Consider the following 8,551-nt stretch of genomic DNA (forward strand, 5'->3'; position numbering starts at 1 on the left):
GGGGTGAGCGTGTTTGGTCGATAAACAAGGTTTTTTAGGAGACGTGATGGGGACGACGTTGAGAGACTTTATCTCGAAGTTAAGCGCTGTCGGGCGTGGTCGGCACTTGGATGGGTCACCATCCAGGCCGCCATGTGCTGTTGCCATTTTTCGGGGTGCACTCAGCCTCGTGATGCCAATTGAGGAGCTACTCTAGCAAATAGTAGCAGCTTCGGTCAATAATACCACCACAACGACGGGGAGAGCTGTGTGCTGACCCCACGCCGCTCCTAGATGCGTCCTCCACTGCGGATGACGCGGCGGTCGGATGGTCCCGATGGGCCACTTGTGGCCTGTAGACAGAGTGGTTTTTTTTCAGTATATGGAGCACAACTGTTAAACAAAATCACTTCAGAATATGCCTATTGAAAACAAATGAGAACAGTAGGGGAGATCTTGTACCCAAAGGACAGTGTACATACGAGCACATTATGGTTTTAGGACGGTACTTCAGTGTAGTGACTGATTTTGGAGTCATGTGCATGGTAGAGACCGCGATAAGCAGTTTGCGCCTTTTTCTACAGTTTTTGTTGTTGATAGAGATGGGCTTGTGTTCAGTGCAGTATTTGTAAATAGTTCGTGTTCCACACATTTATTTTTTTGAGATACATTGTTACTTCGTCAATAAAAATTTAATGATGCCTAAAACGCTTTTTTCTTTTAAAATTTTTACGCAACATGTAGATAGTTAAGCCACACTTCGTCGATCGTGTACCATCTTGTACCTTGAAACAGAAGAATGTCTTTTACTACTGTACATGTGATACTTGCAAATCAGTTTCTTTAATGCCTTAGCAATTTTATTTATATTAAAACTGGAAATATCTATTACTTTCAAGATTTGATTAACATGTAACTGCTTTCTGATAATTTTTCGTCTTTATTCGATTTCAGTTACTGATCATTGGTGTGTTGTACAGTAATACTACAACAGATAGATGACTGAATGCAGAATTAGCAAGATTTTGATAACTGAAACGCTTTTAATTTTAAGTTTACTATTCGGATCATGTTGTATCTTTTTTTTTTCGTATTGGCCAAAACCTTAATTTTCCGGATAAGTTTTTATAATTTCAGAAAAAATGCAGTACATAAAAAGTAAATGCCATCATTCACAAATGGAGTAAGAAACTACAGTAAACTTGTATTATAGGGCTGACTAGAGGCGAATGTTTGAAAAGTGCACCTAGCTACAACATTCTCCCCATCAGGCACACGTTACCTACAAGTCTTATCGACACCACCACAGCAGGAGGGGACGTGGTGTCCCAGTTACCCATCCAACAAATTGGTCAATGATCGATTTAATGTTCTGGAAGAGGCCAACGCTTGCTTAAAAGGAGCATCCAGTCTACTTAAGAATTCATTCTCCATAAGTTTACTTAATCACAACAATCTTGTTTACCAACTGTCTCGAGTGTCAACATATTGCACACATGCGTACAGAAATAACAAGCTACAATGCTCCATGTGTATCACTAGCGACTGCTTGTCTTATGACATCTTAGTGCTCAGATTACACAAAATTATCATATTCTTGATGCTATAGCCTCCGGACACTATGCTTGTACTCTTGACGCGTCGTTCATTTCGTACTTACGGGCTCTCTGGCAACATTAACCCCCGTTATACACTATTAAGTACACTATTTTTCCTGCATCGATCATGAATCATTGCAATTATCCCAAACTGATGAAGACCAAGAGGAGATCAGGATAGCTAAGCTCTCTGTGCAAATGTAAATGATGTTTAATAAAGGACACCAGTTTTAATCCCATGCTTTACGACGGGAAATGTAGGACGTGAAAAATGTTGCATACATCTGTATCTACATCTACATCTACATGGAACTCTTCAAATCACACTTAACTATCTGACAGAGGGTTCACGAACCACCATGACAGTAAGTCTGTGTTATTCCTATCTCGAGCAGCACGCGGAAAAAGCGAACATCTATATCTTCCCGTGCGAGCTCTGATTTCCCTTATTTTATTGTGAGGATCGTTTCTCCCTATGTAGGTCGACGTCAAAAAAATATTTTTGCGTTAGGAAGAGAAAGGTGGTGATTGAAATTTCACGAGAAGATTCCGCTTCAACGTAAACCGCCTTTCTTTTAATGATATCCACACCAAATCTTGTATCATGTCAGTGACACTCTCTCCCCTAGTTCTTCATAATACGAAACATGCTTCTGTTCTTTGAACTTCCCCGATGTACTCTTTGCATCCTATCTGTTAAGGATCCCACACCACGCAGCAGTGCTCCAAAACAGCTGTAGTGAAGAACTCTCTTTCGTAGATCTGTTGCGTCTTCTAAATGTTCTGCCAATAAAACGCAGTCTTTGGTTCGGCATCTCCACAACATTTTCTATGTGTTCTTTCCTATTTGCGTTATTTGTAGCTGTAATTCTCAGATATTTAGTTGAATTTACGGTCTTTATGTTTGAATGATTTAACGGATTACATTTAGTTCTCATGTGGATAATTGCACACTTTTCTTTATTTGAGGTCAATTGCCAATTTTCGCACCATACAGATATCTTTTCTAAATCATTTTGCAATTTGTTTTCATCTTCTGTTGTCTTTACCGGACGTTAAACGACAGCATCAACAGACTGTCTCCTAAATCATTTATATAGCTAAGGATCAACAGAGAGCCTGTAACACTACCTTGCGGAACGCCAGAAATCACTTCTGTTTTACTCGCTGACTTCCCATCAGTTAAAACGAACTGTGACCTCTCCGAAAGGAAATCAAGAATCCAGTCACATAACTGAGATGAAATTCCATAAGCAAGCAGTCTGACTACAAGCCGCTTGTGAGGTACATACTGAATGCAGGTTAAGGTGGACACGCCTGAATAACAATGGTTCTGAAAGTTTACGTCCCTATCGGCCATCGTGGGTCTGATACGTTGAAGAGAAGACGTTCTTACTTAACACAACCAACAAAAAAATGTGAATTTAGATGAAATGCTACTGAAAGACATTATTTGGGAAACGAGGCAGACTTGTTATGGTAATTGGGAATGTCAGTCACCTTGTACAAGTATTATTATTACTTGTCTTGTGTCAACATTGTTATGACTATTTTGATGCAACCTAACACAACTACTTCTCCTGTTCTAGTCTCTTCATTTCAAATACCTACACCCAGCGTCATCAGTTACTGCCTTCCCTTAAAGTTAGAAAAAAATAAGCAGGAAGGTCAGCATTGGCCGTAATTCTGATGATTTATTAACTGCAAAATCAATTTTCGAGCACATAATGATCATCTTCAGTGTTGGAAGTTGAATATTTTACACAGCGATCAGTGAATAAGAAACAAAAGCTCACAAATACACCTAAGTATAAACCAAATGTTGGTAAGAATATACCTTTAGGTCGTAGGCACTGATGTCTAGTTATTAGCAGTAACAGAAGCTACGAAACGATCACAGTAACTGAAGCCGCTATTTACATTCACCTTTATAGCAGTCCTCGGTGTGACAGGGTCTTGGAGCTCCCGTTATGTGACATGTGTCACGTGAAGACTTAACATTACTTTATTTGGCAAGAGATTACCACAAAATACTAAATCTGCACTTGCATACCATTAATTGAATATTTAAAATTTAAAATTGTACATTAAAAACTCATAGTAAAAAGAAAGGGGAAATGCACATCTTGCCAACGTGTTGCGGTGTCATTTTCAAAACAAAAAAATACGCAATTATAAAAATGTTAAAGTTAAAATGTTAAAGTGTTTGCCCCCTGCAACTTCCTCTAGTACCACGGAAGTTTTTCTTCGATACCTTAACACATATCCTATTATTATTATTTCGTTTGGCATCAAGGATACATTACTTGAATTGAACAGCAATGATGTTACTGGTAACACAATATGCATATATTACAAATAAAATAGATTACATGCATTTATGGTAATAAAAGTCTTAGATTAGATCGATAAATCAATAATATACAAATGGATAAAAACACTAGGATGAGTTACATGTAAAAGAGAAAATGTGGTTTTTATAAACAGTAATATTGACAAACAGAGCTTCAAGTTGTAATAAAAACTATAGGTTAATATCTAAAGTATCCAGCCAGGAGATAGCTTCCTCAGAGACCTCATGTATGCCGGTCAGAGTTCCAGCATATTTCCGTAGGGGACACTCTGTGACTATGTGGTGTATTGTTTGTCGTTGGTGTCCGCAGTCACACTTGGCACTTTCAGCGATTCCCCACTTATGCTTCAAGTCCTGGCATCTTCCGTGCTTGGTGCGTATGCGATTTAGGGTGGTCCACGACCTCCTAGGTAAGTGGAATCCAGGAGGGACTCGTGTAGGATCAGCAATGAGACCTGCAGAATCGGGATTGGCTGCGAACCATTCTTCCCGCCATGCTGTTTCTGGTTGGAATCCTTCTGAAGTAAGCCTTTTTCCAAGTCTCCAGGAGGGTTTCCTGGACTTAAGACGTTGCCTTTGAGTGGCATCACAGTCCTGGTGTAGCGGTAACTCGGGATTCTTGGAGCATTTGTCCCATTCCCTTTTCAACGCTGCTTGACGTCGTAACTTCGGTGGTGCAATATTAGACAGAACAGGTAGCCATTCTGTGGGTGTGGATTTTATTGTCCCGGATACGCTTCTCATGGCTACATTCAGCTGCGTGTCTACCATAGCTGTATGAGCGCTGTTCAGCCATACTGGGCTGCAATATTCCCCAACAGAGTATACAAGTGAGAGGGCAGTTGTTTTGAGTACTGATGCCTTAGCTCCCCAGCTTGTTCCGGAGAGTTTGTGTAATATATTGTTTCTGGTTCTCATTTTTAAAGCTGTTTCAGTTAGGTATTTTCTATATGTTAACGAACGATCCAAGGTCACCCCGAGATATTTTGGGAATGGTTTATATAACAGCAACACACATATCCTATCATATTACACGAGGGTTGGAACTTAAATAGTGGCAACAATTTATTCACAACCGATACAAAAGAGCTACGTGTTTGCACCTATTACTGTCCTTCAGAGCAGACACCAGCGTTGTGTAGAACCCGTTGCCAGCGATGTGGAAGGCGTAGTATACCGTTAGCGGAACCTGTTCTTTTGATGGTGCGAATGGAGCGGTTTACTGCCTGTCGAATCTGTGGAACAGTTCTGAAGCGAATACCACGAAGTAGTTCCTTCATCTTCGGAATCAAATCAAAGTCACAGGGACTTAAGTCCGGGAAGTACGGTGGATGGTACAGTACTTTCCAGTCCCATCGACCGAACAGAGCAGCCACAGCTTGCGCTGTATGTGCCCGCGCATTGTCGTGCAAAATGGTGGTTGGATTGCGCAGAAAGTGTACTGCAATACCGATTTCCCGCACGCCTCTTGAATACCTTGATGACACCGTCGTGCTGTACGACCTCTGGCACATTCAGTCTTGATCCAACTCCGTTGTTCCTGTTTCGAAAACACAGTGACACCGTTACGTTAGACCGCTCGCTCACAAGTGACTGTGTTTCCCTCGATTGTGCGCATGCCGGTGACGTGGGACGGGCGAGTCCATTTGCTCGGGGGTAAGGTAGGTATGTCAACAACGTGTGCTATCAGCGACAATAGTAGATTCCATTGCATAGTGTCTCCACAGCACTACTTAAGTTCCAACCTACGTATATCCTTGTCAATGTTTTCCACATACTCCTTTCTTTGCTGAGATACTGCGGAGAACCTCATTTATAGTCTTACTAGACCATCTAACTCTCAACATTCTTCTACAGCACCACATCTCAGTCGCTTCGAGTCTCTTGTTTTCCGGTTTTCCCACAGTCCATTATTCATTGCTGTACAATCATGTGGTCCAAACGTACGTTCTCCAAAACTTCTTCCTGAAATTAAAGCCTATGTTTGAGAGCAGTACAATTTTTTTTTGACAAGGAATGCTCTCTTCGTCTGTAATAGTTTGTTTCTTACTTCGTCCTTATTAGTCCGTCATGTGTAATCAGGAGAATGAATTTACTTCACGTATTTCGTAGAACCCAATTATGACGTTAAGTTTATTTCCACTAGTGCTCGTTACTTTGTCTTTCTTTGATGTAGTGGCAGCCCATTTTGTATGCTAATTAGACTTAATTTAGTTCAACTGATCCTGCAGTTCTTCCTCATTTGCACTGAGGGCAGCAATGTCATCAGCGAATCTCAACACTGTTATCCTTTCACTTCGTTTGGTCTTCCATTCTTATTGTTCCTCGTAGTTGGTGCACATATTTAGATCAGCCGCCTTTCCTAATATTCCTAAAAATTTCAAATATTTTGCATCATTTTCAGTTATCAAAAGCTTTTTTAGGTCCTTAAATTCAATGAAAATGTCTTCTAAGTCTTTCTTCCATTATCAAGCGCCACGACAGGGCTGTCTCTCTGATGTTACTACCTTTCCTGAAGCCATATACAAGTTCAAGCCTCTCATGTGATCACATTGTCATAAGATTCAGATTTTCTGCTGCACATAAGACTCATTCGGATTATTATCTGGTAATATCTTGACTATGTATTGATCGAAAAATACTTTTAGTTATAGATGTTCATAGCAAGTTCGGGATGTCACAGTCGTTAATTTGCCTTGCGCTCCTGGCTACTCCAAGCCGAGGATCAAGTGTTAGAGATACGCTTCTGGATGCATACCATCTTGATTGAACAATTGTTTTAGAACATCTATAATCTGACCTGATAATTGAATGATTCTTAAGAGGATAATGACTTACTGAGACAACAAATAACGCAAGGATATCCGGCTATTCAGAGAAGGAATCACTTCTCGACTGTTATACACTATTCATTACTGTTATTCATTTTGTACCCTGTTGATTACCCAAAAGAAGAAAGTGATCTGGCTGGAAATATCATTGGTTCAAGTGGTTCAAGTAATTGAAAAATTATTTGCGTGAAAAATGGGGTTTCTAATTCAGTTATGACCCTCATTTAATCTCTCAAAATCAAAAGTCTGGGGGGACAACTTCGAACATAATAAATACAGTTATTACACAATACTGAACCTAGATAGACATAGAGTCATACTAGAATTACCAGTATGTATTTGGTTGTTCAGGCATGCATGATATGATCTAACAAGAACATTTTGGCCAGGCAGAGCCTAGTTGAAATATTTAATACACACTCATACTCATGAAATTAACGGTATATTCAGCCTAGTTCCAATATTTAATACACGTACATACTCATACTCATGCAATTACATCTACATCTACATTTATACTCCGCAAGCCACCCAACGGTGTGTGGCGGAGGACACCCTACGTGCCACTGTCATTACCTCCCTTTCCTGTTCCAGTCGCGTATGGTTCGCGGGAAGAACGACTGCCGGAAAGCCTCCGTGCGCGCTCTAATCTCTCTAATTTTACATTCGTGATCTCCTCGGGAGGTATAAGTAGGGGGAAGCAATATATTCGATACCTCATCCAGAAACGCACCCTCTCGAAACCTGGCGAGCAAGCTACACCGCGATGCTGAGCGCCTCTCTTGCAGAGTCTGCCACTTGAGTTTGCTAAACATCTCCGTAACGCTGTCACGGTTACCAAATAACCCTGTGACGAAACGCGCCGCTATTCTTTGGGTCTTCTCTATCTCCTCCGTCAACCAGATCTGGTACGGATCCCACACTGATGAGCAATACTCAAGTATAGGTCGAACGAGTGTTTTGTAAGCCACCTCCTTTGTTGATGGACTACATTTTCTAAGGACTCTCCCAATGAATCTCAACCTGGTACCCGCCTTACCAACAATTAATTTTATATGATCATTCCACTTCAAATCGTTCCGCACGCATACTCCCAGATATTTTACAGAAGTAACTGCTACCAGTGTTTGTTCCGCTATCATATAATCATACAATAAAGGATCCTTCTTTCTACGTATTCGCAATACATTACATTTGTCTATGTTAAGGGTGAGTTGCCACTCCCTGCACCAAGTGCCTATCCGCTGCAGATCTTCCTGCATTTCGCTACAATTTTCTAATGCTGCAACTTCTCTGTATACTACAGCATCATCCGCGAAAAGCCGCATGCTGGGCTGACGCATCGACTACTAGTTACTATGGCAAGCTGAAGGAGAGATACAGAGGGATAAAGAGAGAGAGAGAGAGAGAGAGAGAGTATAGCACATAGCAGATGAGGCTCACATCAAAGTTTTTTTTACAATAAATAGATGCTAAGAGCAAACGTCAATAGCTTCTGGAAGGCCTCCAGAGAGGAGACCATACACTTAGGCATGGCGCTCAAGAGTTAAGAACTGCAGCGAGACCCGAACTAAAGGTGCCGGCCGGTGTGGCCGTGCGGTTAAAGGCGCTTCAGTCTGGAACCGCGTGACCGCTACGGTCGCAGGTTCGAATCCTGCCTCGGGCATGGATGTGTGTGATGTCCTTAGGTTAGTTAGGTTTAATTAGTTCTAAGTTCTAGGCGACTGATGACCTCAGACGTTAAGTCGCATAGTGCTCAGGGCCGAACTAAAGGTGCACAGAAATTAATG

The sequence above is a fragment of the Schistocerca cancellata genome, chromosome 1, assembly GCF_023864275.1.
Source record: "Schistocerca cancellata isolate TAMUIC-IGC-003103 chromosome 1, iqSchCanc2.1, whole genome shotgun sequence".
Lineage (NCBI taxonomy): Eukaryota > Metazoa > Arthropoda > Insecta > Orthoptera > Acrididae > Schistocerca > Schistocerca cancellata.